This window comes from Pseudoliparis swirei, chromosome 4 (genome assembly GCF_029220125.1).
Source record: "Pseudoliparis swirei isolate HS2019 ecotype Mariana Trench chromosome 4, NWPU_hadal_v1, whole genome shotgun sequence".
NCBI classification, from domain to species: domain Eukaryota; kingdom Metazoa; phylum Chordata; class Actinopteri; order Perciformes; family Liparidae; genus Pseudoliparis; species Pseudoliparis swirei.
In genome coordinates, this window is record NC_079391.1 from 6,161,425 (window position 1) to 6,173,501 (window position 12,077).

General features: G+C 51.9%; 1 long non-coding RNA gene across 1 annotated transcript; it reads right to left on the reverse strand.

Moving 5' to 3' along the window:
* Positions 1-9,651: 9,651 nt before the first annotated feature.
* LOC130193263 (uncharacterized) lies at positions 9,652-11,204 on the reverse strand. Its single transcript, XR_008831530.1, has 3 exons — positions 10,862-11,204; positions 9,886-10,035; positions 9,652-9,730 (listed from the first exon to the last, which is right to left on the reverse strand). It is a non-coding gene; the product is annotated as an uncharacterized LOC130193263 (long non-coding RNA).
* Positions 11,205-12,077: the final 873 nt, after the last annotated feature.

The window sequence follows — 12,077 nt, forward strand, 5'->3', positions numbered from 1 at the left end:
TGCAACGCAAGTTACGTATGTAACTATGGTTCTATGAATCCTGGATGACCGCCAGAGGCGGTGCTTAGCACTGGATATCTTCCGTCTTGCGCATAGCAGGTCGAGTATTAATAACAACAAAGTCACCCGTGACCTCGGATGACCCGCCCACCGGGTATAAGTTCCGGTGTCATCCAGAGATCAGTTCTACGGAATCTTCTCGCGAACTCACGAGATTCCGAGTGACTAAGAACTCTGGCGGTCATCCAGGATTCATAGAACCATAGTTACATACGTAACTTGCGTTCTATTTCATCCTTCCTGACCGCCAGAGGCGGTGCTTAGCACTGGATGACTTATACCAGCAGAGTCACGAGGAATCCCAAGGAAACTACCTCATATGACTCAAGCAGAGGATTTGGACCACCTGCAATGCATGGAGGGTGTTCCCGTTCACTCTGTAGTTTCTGGTGAATGTGCACAACGATGCCCCTGAGGCTGTTGCATACATATGCACATATATTCCCTACGGGCATACCTCTTCGGGTCGCCCGTGATGTGGGAACGCCGTTGGTAGAACAACACCCTGCTCTGGATGGCAGAGCACGGACGTTCACCACCTATGCCCAGGCAATGGCCTCCACTATCTAGTGGAACAGGCACTGTTCTGCAGTGGCATAGCCCTTCTTAGATCCACCCTAACTGACTAGTTATGGTGGCCAAGCTGTGCAGGCTGGACAGGCTGGTTGAGACCGGAGCGTGCCAGCACCTTTGGGGGAAGCCACTGCTTTAGGCCGCAGTGTGACACCCGAGCCCTCTGAGTTCCCCTCAGACAAGGCTCATTGACCGACAGGGCGTGTAGCTTGCCTACTTGCTCTGCCGCAGTTATGGCAAGAATGAAAGGTCTTTGCCGACGGCAACCACAGCTCTGCCTCTGCCAAGGGAGGCGAGCATAGGGTGTCCAGTACCCCGGGCAAGTCCTGGAGGAGCCCTCGGGGGGGGGGGGGCTCAGGGGATAGTCACTGAGGCCCTCCTTATGAAGAGGGACACCAGCTTGTGGCTGTTCCGCATCCTTGTCGGCTTTAGCATGCTGCCCTGAAATGGCAGCTATGTAGTCCCTCAGGATAGAGGCAGTCATGCCCTTAACTAGAAGGGATGACGGAGGCGTGAGTACCGTAGGCACGAGGCACCGTACTGGGTCCCTCCGTCCGCTGGTCGGGACGCGGCTTCGGTCTGCACGTCTCGTAGACGGATGGCACTCCGGCATTTAGAATAGTCCTCTGGACTGATTCTGTTCAGCTGCTTCTGCTGTCCTGCGGCCAAGCCCTTTGTTGGGCACGGCCGGGATCGGGATGGCAGGTCCCACCATCTAGCTGTGCTAGGGTCCCGCATGTCAGCGAGGCACCGTGGCGTCTCACAGCGAAGTCTGTGCAGCCAGGGGAACCAAGTCCTGGCTGGACACAAGGGGGCCACCAGCAAAATTCGGTGGCCCTGTTGAAAAACCCCGAGTGGTTGGCAAGATCAGCGGAAATGTGGGAACGCCTGGTTCCGTCCTCCTGGTCGCTACCTCGCCCGACAATTGGTCAGGTGAAGGGTTACCGGAGTAAGAAAATCAGAAGGGCACGGGAGCTTCGTAGCAGCTCTGCCGCCCTAGGGCCCCTGGAGGTTCAAGCCAACCCGTGGTTGAGGCGATGTCTCGCCCAACAAGTATATATTCCTCCCAAGTATGGCAGGAACTGTTTGAGCGCTAGGTGCATGGCCTGTGGCTCCAGACCCAAGTGTCGCGAATAGACTGTCCTCTGGAAGTCCTGTACCGCCAGACTGCGCCCACCTTGAGAGGCGGGAGTCTGCTGTGGCGACCTCCCGGTGGGGCGGACCCCTTCCCTGGGGATACCCTCTGACGGGTATGCTCTCACCCTCACGGGATAGAGCCGAGGCACCACTGTGACCCCATCTTGTGCCTGTGGCCCTGGCGAGGCTGTTAGGCCCTTCATGCGAAGGGCACCGCGACAGCAGCCCAAGCATTGCCCCATAGGCAAGGAAAAAGGGATAAAAGACCACTGCCTGCCCCCTCAGAGAGTATCTACCTGCTTGAGTGACGGGCAGGCCCACTTAGTGGCTGCCTCTAGAGCTATACCAACGAAGGTTGTGCTCCGAGAATGGCTCAGAAAACTCTTTATGTTCACGAAGGCCCAACCGGGCAGCGTGAGAAAGAGTGTAAGACAGCTGATGCAGCTGTCAATTTACCCGATAGGCAAGAAGAGAGGATAAAAGACAGCCATCTGCCCCCTCAGAGGGGAAGGCTGCAGAGGATGCTGTCCACCTGTCTGAGTGACGGCCAGGCCCGCTTAGTGGCTGCATCTAGAGCCACACCAATAAAGGTTATGCTCTGAGAATGGCTCAGACAGTTGTTTGTTCACGAAGGCCCAACCGGGCGGCGTGAGAGAGTGCAAGTAATGCACTGTGTGGCCCTAAATGGGTATGGCGCACATAGCCAGATCGTCCAGGATGGCAGTTTCCTCACGCCCTGGGGATTGCAGGGCGGCAGTAATGCCCCTTTTGTAGAAACTCCTGGGGAAGTCCACATGGAAGAAGCCTGGGAATAACGGCTTTGGAAAGCATAACAGAGCAACCGTCTGTGAAGCATTCTAGGAGCCTGACAAAAGGCCTCCCTTAAGTCGACAGACATGAGCCGATCTCCTCTGGAGACCACACGAAGGATGTCTGCTGGGCTCAGCCTGAGAAAAACAAGATGTGGCGCCCCCGAGTCTGCGGGGTGTGGACACGGTCTTGCGAAGACCAAATAACTGCTGCCTGGTCTAACCGGCTTGCACCGTGCGCTGAAGCTGGGGAACAATAGTCCATCAAGGGAGAGGGGGAAGAAAAAGGAAAAGGGGGAGAAGGGGGAGAGAGAGGAGAAAGAGAGAGAGAGAGGAAAGAAAGTGAGCCGGGTTCAAATCCCGACACCAGCAGGATGGAGATTTATGATATTCATATTAAAAGTGCTTTTGTTGCCCGATATTGACGTGTGTAATGCAATTAACTGTTATGTTAGTATGAAATACAATTTCCATACTTTACTTATGATGTATCCAATGCAGATGACCTGTTAATACACACGTTTTAAATAAAACGCCCCTTGTTTACTCAAGGTATTGACGTTATCTATAATTTGAACATGAACAGAGAACTGAGATAGTATTGATATATACATTGTAATTCTATTATCTCTCATTTGAGTTACTGTGGCCCTGGGTAAAAGTGATGAAAACTGGTCAGTCTAACAAAACAATATTGTAGCTTTTACTCTAATCAGAGTATTGGAGAGATATTAGTCACTTGAAAACAAGAGTTTGAAAGCAAAACGTATGAGAAATGCAATGATTTATTAAAATAAGATACGGACACAATATACAAAACACCACATTATAATAGAACACCTAAACATATTAAACAACTATATACAAAATTAATGTCCAAAGTTATTTCTTTCTCCTGCTTTCCAACCACTGCTCCTTTGGAACTGTCTCTACTGAGGGGCAGTAAATGACCCCCTTGTACTGGCTGTGCCCAGTCTCTGCAGTCCTGAACTGCCCGCATTTTTTGCACGTATTGTGCAGTACTTTTCTTAAAAGTTTTCTGCGGGCAGGAGCAGAAGTAGGAGCAGGGCCAGGAGCAGTGGCAGGGCGAGGAGCAGGGCCAGGAGCAGTGGCAGGGCCAGGAGCAGGGCCAGGAGCAGTGGCAGGGCCAGGAGCAGGGCCAGGAGCAGGGCCAGGAGCAGTGGCAGGGCCAGGAGCAGGGCCAGGAGCAGGGCCAGGAGCAGTGGCAGGAGCAGTGGCAGGGCCAGGAGCAGGGCCAGGAGCAGTGGCAGGGCCAGGAGCAGGGCCAGGAGCAGGGCCAGGAGCAGGGCCAGGAGCAGGGCCAGGAGCAGTGGCAGGAGCAGTGGCAGGGCCAGGAGCAGGGCCAGGAGCAGTGGCAGGGCCAGGAGCAGGGCCAGGAGCAGGGCCAGGAGCAGGGCCAGGAGCAGTGGCAGGAGCAGTGGCAGGGCCAGGAGCAGGGCCAGGAGCAGGGCGAGGAGCAGGGCCAGGAGCAGGAGCCAGAGCAGGAACAAGCCTCTGAGGGACCGAGGGTGAAGCGGGGAACAACTGCCTTGTGGCATTGGATGGGAGAAGGAAAGGTGGCTGTCGAACCACCAGCTGAGGGGCCAGGGATGGAGCAGGAAAGAGCTGCCGCTCCGACTTCCTCTTTAACCTGGCCTGTCCGACAGTGCTGCTGGGCAGCGTATAGAGGTGTGCCGGGCTCGGCAAGGTGGGTGTTGATGCTGGTGGTTGAGTGGCACAAATAAGAGGGTGAGCTGCCAGGGACATTGGACTGGGCATATTTAGCCCTTGTATGACAACTGCATTGTCCTGCTTCTTCACCCTCTTATTGTGCCACTGCACCAGGGTTGTATGGCTCACGTCCACCAGCTGCAGGGTGGTCTCCTGCATGACTATCCCGTTGTCAAGAATGCACTGCCTGACTTTACGATAGTCATCCAGGATTAGCAGCCATCTGGACAGCGTGCCAGCCCCCTTCTTCTTGGGACTACGGTGAATAGAGCAGAGCCTGATAAATATAGTCTCTATCAGGCGGCAGCAGTCAGGCCACTGTGCAAGTGGGCCAATGGTTGTCAGGCTGTGCCTCTTCAAACTTTCCACCCCTGGAGTGAAGTCCTGCTTTTTTTTGCAGGACTTGAACCTTCCCGTGTCCAGCCGACTCTGGTGCCTGGCAGAGAATATGATTCTTTTTTTATCATACTCATCCAGGTTCTGCCACAGAGCAACAATGTTGCTTGCCTATGCAAAGAGAGAGTGATAGAGAGAACACGGTGCATGAGAAGAAAATAAATCTGAATCAATGAGTTTGAATATGAATTACTCGGCACAGAGAGAGAATCAAATATGTCAATGACAATAAATGTTCCTCACCGTCTGGTTGCTCAGAGCCATGGAGGACTGGTTCCTCAACTCCACCAGACACTCTGCCAACTTGTCCACCTTGTCCAACCCTGGCATGCACGAATTATCCACAGCCTGGACAAATCAGAGAAGGATTAGTCACACAATTTGAGGAAAGTAAGCAATGGGACAAAAGACAGATACAGTGATTTTATTTATCTATACAAAATGATGTATTTATATACCTCGGACTCTGAGGAGACACCTGGCTGCGGTATGATGGCAGCAGGATGGAAGGAGGAACTAGCAGACTGGGAGGAGGAGGTAGCAGCCTGGGAGGAGGCAGGAGGCTGGAAGGAGGAGGTAGCAGCCTGGGAGGAGGCAGGAGGCTGGAAGGAGGAGGTAGCAGCCTGGGAGGAAGCAGGAGGCTGGAAGGAGGCTGGAGGCTGGAAGGAGGAGGTAGCAGCCTGGGAGGAAGCAGGAGGCTGGAAGGAGGCTGGAGGCTGGAAGGAGGAGGTAGCAGCCTGGGAGGAAGCAGGAGGATGGAAGGAGGCTGGAGGCTGGAAGGAGGAGGTAGCAGCCTGGGAGGAAGCAGGAGGCTGGAAGGAGGCTGGAGGCTGGAAGGAGGAGGTAGCAGCCTGGGAGGAGGCAGGAGGCTGGAAGAAGGAGGCAGGAGGCTGGGAGGAGGAGTTAGCAGGCTGGGAGGTGGACGCAGCAGGCAGGGAGGAGGCAGGAGTCTGGAAGAGCAGATAGGTGGCTGCAGGCTGAGAAGAGTCAGTGAAGCTTGGGTCATCCAGGAGACTTGACACTGTGTCTTCCTGGAAGCCCTCGTCTTCTCCTTCTTCTTCTTCCTCTCTCTCGTTCACATCCTCCAGCATATTGTCTGTCTCCTCTGAGTCAGGGAGTATTTTAAGGGGCTGGCCAGTCTGACTCAACAAATAATCAACCCCGATAAGCTCACCTATGAAAAAGAGCAGAAACCCCAGCTTAAAAAGACAAACAAACACCACTAGTTTTAGTCAAAGCATACATATAACCGTGTTAATATTAATCTGATTTATTGAAGGGACCGTAATGTCTAGGTTCCGGCAAAACATCAGAAGAGACGGCACTTTGCCTGTGAGGAGACAGAGATATTGTGTCTGCAGCTCAAGGGCAGCTACACGCCTGACCGTATTCAACATTCACACTTGTTATCAATATTTACACATACCAAGAGGGACGCACGGCCAACAGACAGCCCCCACCCGGGGGTAAGAGGGATGGGATATGCTCCTGTGACGAGATCTGGGGGGAAGGGATGGAATCTTGATGGGCTGGGGAGAAGCGTGGGTTCCTGGGGCTAGACAGGTGTGTTGAGGAGAGCTCCCCGTGTGATTGCAATCGCAGGTGAGCATTTGTACTTTGCTTTTGATCAGTGAATAAACATCTCCCTAAAGGAGAGAACTATAGCAGACTCGTAGTATTGTATAAGCTCTTCCAGGCTGTCAATTCTGAATTACGTTACAACCGACAAAATTATTATGTAGCCAGGTATTTAACAATACATACCAGTGTATTTCGAAGGTGGCCTGAAGGTTGGCACAAATGCCCGACCAAACACCTTCAGTGTGTTGGTGTTGACACAGTGTGTCACGTCACCGGCGTACGTCAAGAACGATGACGGCTTGCTGGTCACCGCTGCAGTCGCCCGATCCTGGTTCCACCTGTTCAGGCCTTCCAGGAGATACAACTGGAAATTCAGCGCATTTGCACTAGTTCCTGGAATGAAAAGAAATGTTTTTAATGCTTTCCAATCTGAATAATGCTTTCAAACATAACCTAAAAGTTTTTTTTTTTAAACACGAGAGACACTAACCTGGAATGAACCTGTTCAAGTGGAGGTGAAAGGACTCCAGGGATGTGGACCCTCTGGCACAGCGGTATCGTGTTAGGATGACCCGACTCTTAGTGGTCGTTCCGACCTTTGTGTAGAGCGGCACACCTGGAACGTCCTGGATGCACCCCACGTGGCGCTTTTGCACACGCCAAATGTGCTCCATGCGTGCCTGGTCCAGCAGTGGCACCCCCATGAGGTCTCTTCCCCTTTCCCCACCCAGAGTATGTAGCAGCTGCTCGAGGAGTTTGATGGTGGCCTCCACACCGCGTGTCCTCCTACGGCAGTACTGGCTCAGCTCCTTCTTACTGATACGCGTGTCCACCAGGCGATCAGTAATTCCTGGCACACCCTCTTGCCAGAGCTGCTCTCTCTTTGCCTGCCGCAACAGAGTGACGTCCCCTGCGTCCCACTCAAAGATACAGGCTGACAAGCTGCTCATGAAGATGGGATAGAGGGTGTGAGCATCGGTAGTGCAGCCGACAGCCAGCCTCCGCATAAAGTGCCTTATGTCCAGCCGTATGTGGAGGTCTGGCCAAGCTGCAAACCTGGTCTGCAGCTTGCTCAACCCTTCATTTATACAGCAGCCACAGTCGATGTAAAGCACCAGTGGGGGTGGGACAGCGGCCTGGCGGTACCGCTCCATCACTCCGGAGACCATCACGTCCAGTCCCGGCCCCTCCTGCACCGTCAGGACACTGTTCACTATCTGGCCGACCTCATTGCCGATGGAGGTCACCCAGAGAGCTGTCCCCCTGCCGTGGCCGGCCAGCTTCTTTGTGATCTGTGATGTGACGGCAGTGATCTTTAAGATTACACTTCTTTTTACACATTATCTACATCGGTAAGGGAAAGTAGATTTATTACACATTCTAAATCTATAATTATTGCAAATGTATTTTATCACAGAGAACTATGTTAATGTGTACAGGAGAATACATATAATGTACATGGCAATGTAATACAGTTATATTATGTCTTACCTTTTTGGTTGAGTCCATCTTTAAGATAGACCCAAATGTGGATGTGATGCTGGCCCTAATGTGGTCGATGCGGCAGAGGATGTCCCTGCCGTACACAGACAGCAGCCAGCGACTGGTGGGGATGTCGATGGGCTCTGGGGGCTCCTGGCAGACCACTGGAAGGAGACTGGGCCGCTCCACAAAGTCAGCACACTCCCCAGCATAGTGTGCTAACCGGTTCAGCCATTCCTCCCCATGGTTCTCCTTCAGCTGCCTTGCCAGCCGTGCTGGACTGTTGCCGAGAGTCCGGTCCCGAAGCAGCCGAATGACACGGATGTCACAAGCATACCTGAAATGCACATTTCATTTTATTTATTTGTTTGGCTATTTAAATACAGGGACAGTGTAGAATAAACATATAGCACCAAGTGTAACACTATTCTAATATGCACCTGTATTTATGAATTTACAAATACATTTGACAAAAAAGTATTTATTTTCCTTTGTTGCAGTGATTAGTTACATGTTCAAGGGAGGCGGTTTCAAAACTGCTTTACTCACTTTTGGGTCAGGATCAGTCGAAACAGCTGTTGGTGTGGCAGGTCTAGCTGGTTCCGGACAGTCTGACTCGTCGACAGGTATTGTTTGGAGCACACATTACACTTGAGTGTCTCCGTCACCATCAGGTAATACCTGTCGATGTCCAGGACCTTCCTCGACCTCTTGTGGACACCGGAGCCCGTCAGCTGCTTCCCACAATCTGGGCAGAACACCCTCACCTTCCACAGGCGGTAGGGCATCCACACCATCAGTGAGTGTGTAAAAAAGCGGTCGGGTGTTGGAGTCTGATGGTAGATGAGGGCCGGGCCAGGGGGCTCATACCACAGCTTCAAATCTGTCCGCAGTTTGCCGGAGGGAAAGAGGGTGTTGGCAATCCACCTCTGGTCCTGCACAGGGAGGGTCTTTCTCATCTCCGACGGCAACCAGAATGAAGCTGCAGCCCCAGCAGCGGCGAGCTGAACTCCTCCAGGCTCACCCTGTTTGGAAGACGATGACAACAAATGATAATTACGTCCATGCATAAATAAAGGCAACACAAAATATGACTTAAAATAAAGCAAGACCAATCCAGTAAGCTGCACTGTACTCACAGCATCTTCAGCAACGCCATAGTTCCCAGTAGGGCTGGGTGTCCTCACAGAGGACATACCAGGGGATGAAGGAGGCGCAGGGCTGCTGGGTGTCCTCACAGAGGACATACCAGGAGATGAAGGAGGCGCAGGGCTGCTGGGTGTCCTCACAGAGGATATGAAAGGAGGAGGAGGAGGAGGAGAAGGGCTGGGGGTCCTCCTAGCCACTAAATGTGGCTTTAGTGAGGCCGACTTTGACCCACCAAAGCGTGATTTCGAAAACTGAAAGAAGAATCAGAGTGAATTTGAAGATGCAACACATACAAAATAATTCATTCTAAACTTGAATTCCCAAAAAATATATTCACCATTGACACACTTAGAACAGGTCGCAGAAAAGGCCGCGCTAAGTCCACGGACTGTTCAGAAGCAGCACGAGGTGCTGCAGCTGCTGCTGGTGCTGAGACTGAGGCCACGGACATTTCAGTAGCAGCAAGAGCTGCTGGAGCAGGTGCTGGAGCAGGTGCTGGTGCTGGAGCAGGTGCTGGTGCTGGAGCAGGTGCTGGAGCAGGTGCTGGAGCAGGTGCTGGTGCTGGAGCTGGAGCAGGAGCAGGTGCTGGTGCTGAGGCTGAGGCCACGGACTGTGGAACAACAGCAGAATATTGTAACAACAACAGCATAACAGCTTTGTAACAGACATGCAATGCAAGATGAACAATAAAGAGACATCATTATTAAACAAATCACCATAACGCCGTGGAAGCCACAATCACAGGCCATGGCGGCCATGGACCCTCCAAAGAGCGTGGTCTGTCCACGGGCCTGCATGGGGCATTTCTCAATCTGAAATGGTAACATTTGATATTTAGCCTGGAGTGAGTCACTCAGTGTACGAGGTCTTAATGACATTATCTGCGAATAAGTCAAGTCAATAAATCAAGTGTGTGGTATACTAATGACACTAATATGTAAACGGTCATTATTGTGTTATACTTTACCTTCTGATAGAAGGCGAACCACTTCTTCTGCCTTGGGGCTGGTCTGTTGCCTCCTCCAGAAGGCCAAACCCCAGAGCTGGCAAACGCCCTCAGCCTTGCCATCCACTCCTTATCGCTCATAGCCTTGTGGCTCTTTGGTTTTGTGCTCATCTAAAGAGAACATTGAAACAACGATAATATCTAAATATAGCCATAACCATGGTGTGCTGTGCTTGCTGAATTAGTGCATATTTATGAGTACAGTAACACAGACACAGCAACTGTTAGTTAAGCAAACTACACTGATAACATGTTGTCGGTTATTGAAACATGGTATTTACACATGTAATCATATCAATACATATAAATATATATATATGGATACACATTATTCACAATTATACTGTGTAATTATACTGTTTCTATAATAAGTCTGTACCAGTTGTTAAATACCAGTAATAAACTATGACTCTGTTTCCTTTAACGCTATATATAAAATGAAGATATATTATAAGAGTCTTTATAAATTAACCATGTACATCTGCTGTCTATACTTGGACGTTTGCGTGTTTTCACTCGGTGCATTACAGTCGTATTTATCCATGGCCGTTTCCGGACATTTTTGCAGGTCACGTTAATATTATACACTTATTATTACACGACTTGCGTTGACGCTCGCGATCTTGCGAGCCTTAGCTCGTTATGCGAATGTACAAATGGCAACCAATGACTTCATGTAGATACACAGTGTATTACTAATGGAGAAGAGAATAAAACCGTGCCATGTCACGGACGAGTTGTTATGCTTGCGCTAGCTACCACTGACTGCTATACCGTTGTCCAACACTCGTTATTACAATGTAGGTAACGCGATCTCGGAGCATTCGCTCGCTGTGCCTGTAACGTGATGTGACACCGGCGGGCGGAGAAAAAAGTTAACAACCTAGATGTAACATTTACGGCGGCGGCTAACGAATAATAAAGTAGGATAACTTACGGTTGACACGTTGTCTTCGTTGTAGAAAAGAGCTTACGTCCAATGTCATGCGTAGCCGTGTTCGTGATCTTGTGCGGCGTAACGATTGGCTGAATCCATTGTGAGGCCGACGCACCATTGGCCCATCCATTGTTGAAGTGTACGTTGCGTACGTCGTACCAACCTTCGCGAGACTTGCCGCGAGATTTGGCCGCTTGCCGCGAGATTTGGCCGGTTTGCCCTGCGGCGCCGTGATTGGCCGAATCCATTGTGAGGCCGAAACGCCATTGGCCCATCCATTGTTGAGCGAGCACAGGGATTGGGCGCTGACAATGGATTTTTTGCTGGCCATGCCTGAGGCAGATAGCGCTACTGCGCCTGTAGAGCAGGTCCCCTGATTTCACTGGGACAGTAGGGAGGTTGTTCCTACATGCCTCCCACAAGGGTGCCTGCGCCGGCCAAACAGCTGGTCTGAACCCTGGAGAGCATTAGGCGCCCAGGTTCTCGCGACGTAAGTGCACATGCCTGCAGCGAAGCATCACTGAGGCTGTAGTCAAGTATGACATATGAGGGGGAGTTGCCGTGTAGTAAGCACGGTAAAATGGTCACCTGAGAACCGACTGGGCTCGAGGGCACCGGTCATCCGGCCTCGGAGTCCCCTTGGGGAACAACCGATGGATGCGATAGTCAGCTCAATGGATGGCATGGGACGAAGGCCACATTTGGCCATATCCTGCATGGACGCCGGGTTCGGTGATCTATCGTAAGATGGTAACCTCAGATAGTCTCTGGAGGAGACTGAAAAGGTGGCAGGGCCGGAATGCCCCTGAGGAATGCACTAGCGTGCGTGGGGTTCCGGCTGCTGTATATCCAGCAGTTCCTGTGCCCTGCGAATGACGAACCCGATGGGGTCGTCGACTGCCCCCTACAAGGGGCTACCACTGGGATGTCCTCCTTTGGGAATGGATCAGCCGTGGGTGGATCTGATGCTTCAGTCCTCCCTGCACTAGGGTGGCGACTTATCTGAGCTAGTTCTGCGGTCAGCAGACCTACTCTATAAGCTAGCCTGCCCGATTGCACTGCTAGGGGAGCCCTGCTCCTGGCCGGCTGCAACTGGTCGGCTGGCCTGGAGCTGACCTGACCTGTCTGTTGGGGTCCTAGCAGGAGCGAGCGCACTCTGCTACTGCAGCGCAGGTCCTGTGGAGCAGGACAGAGACAGCCTGTCTAGTGAGGGAGA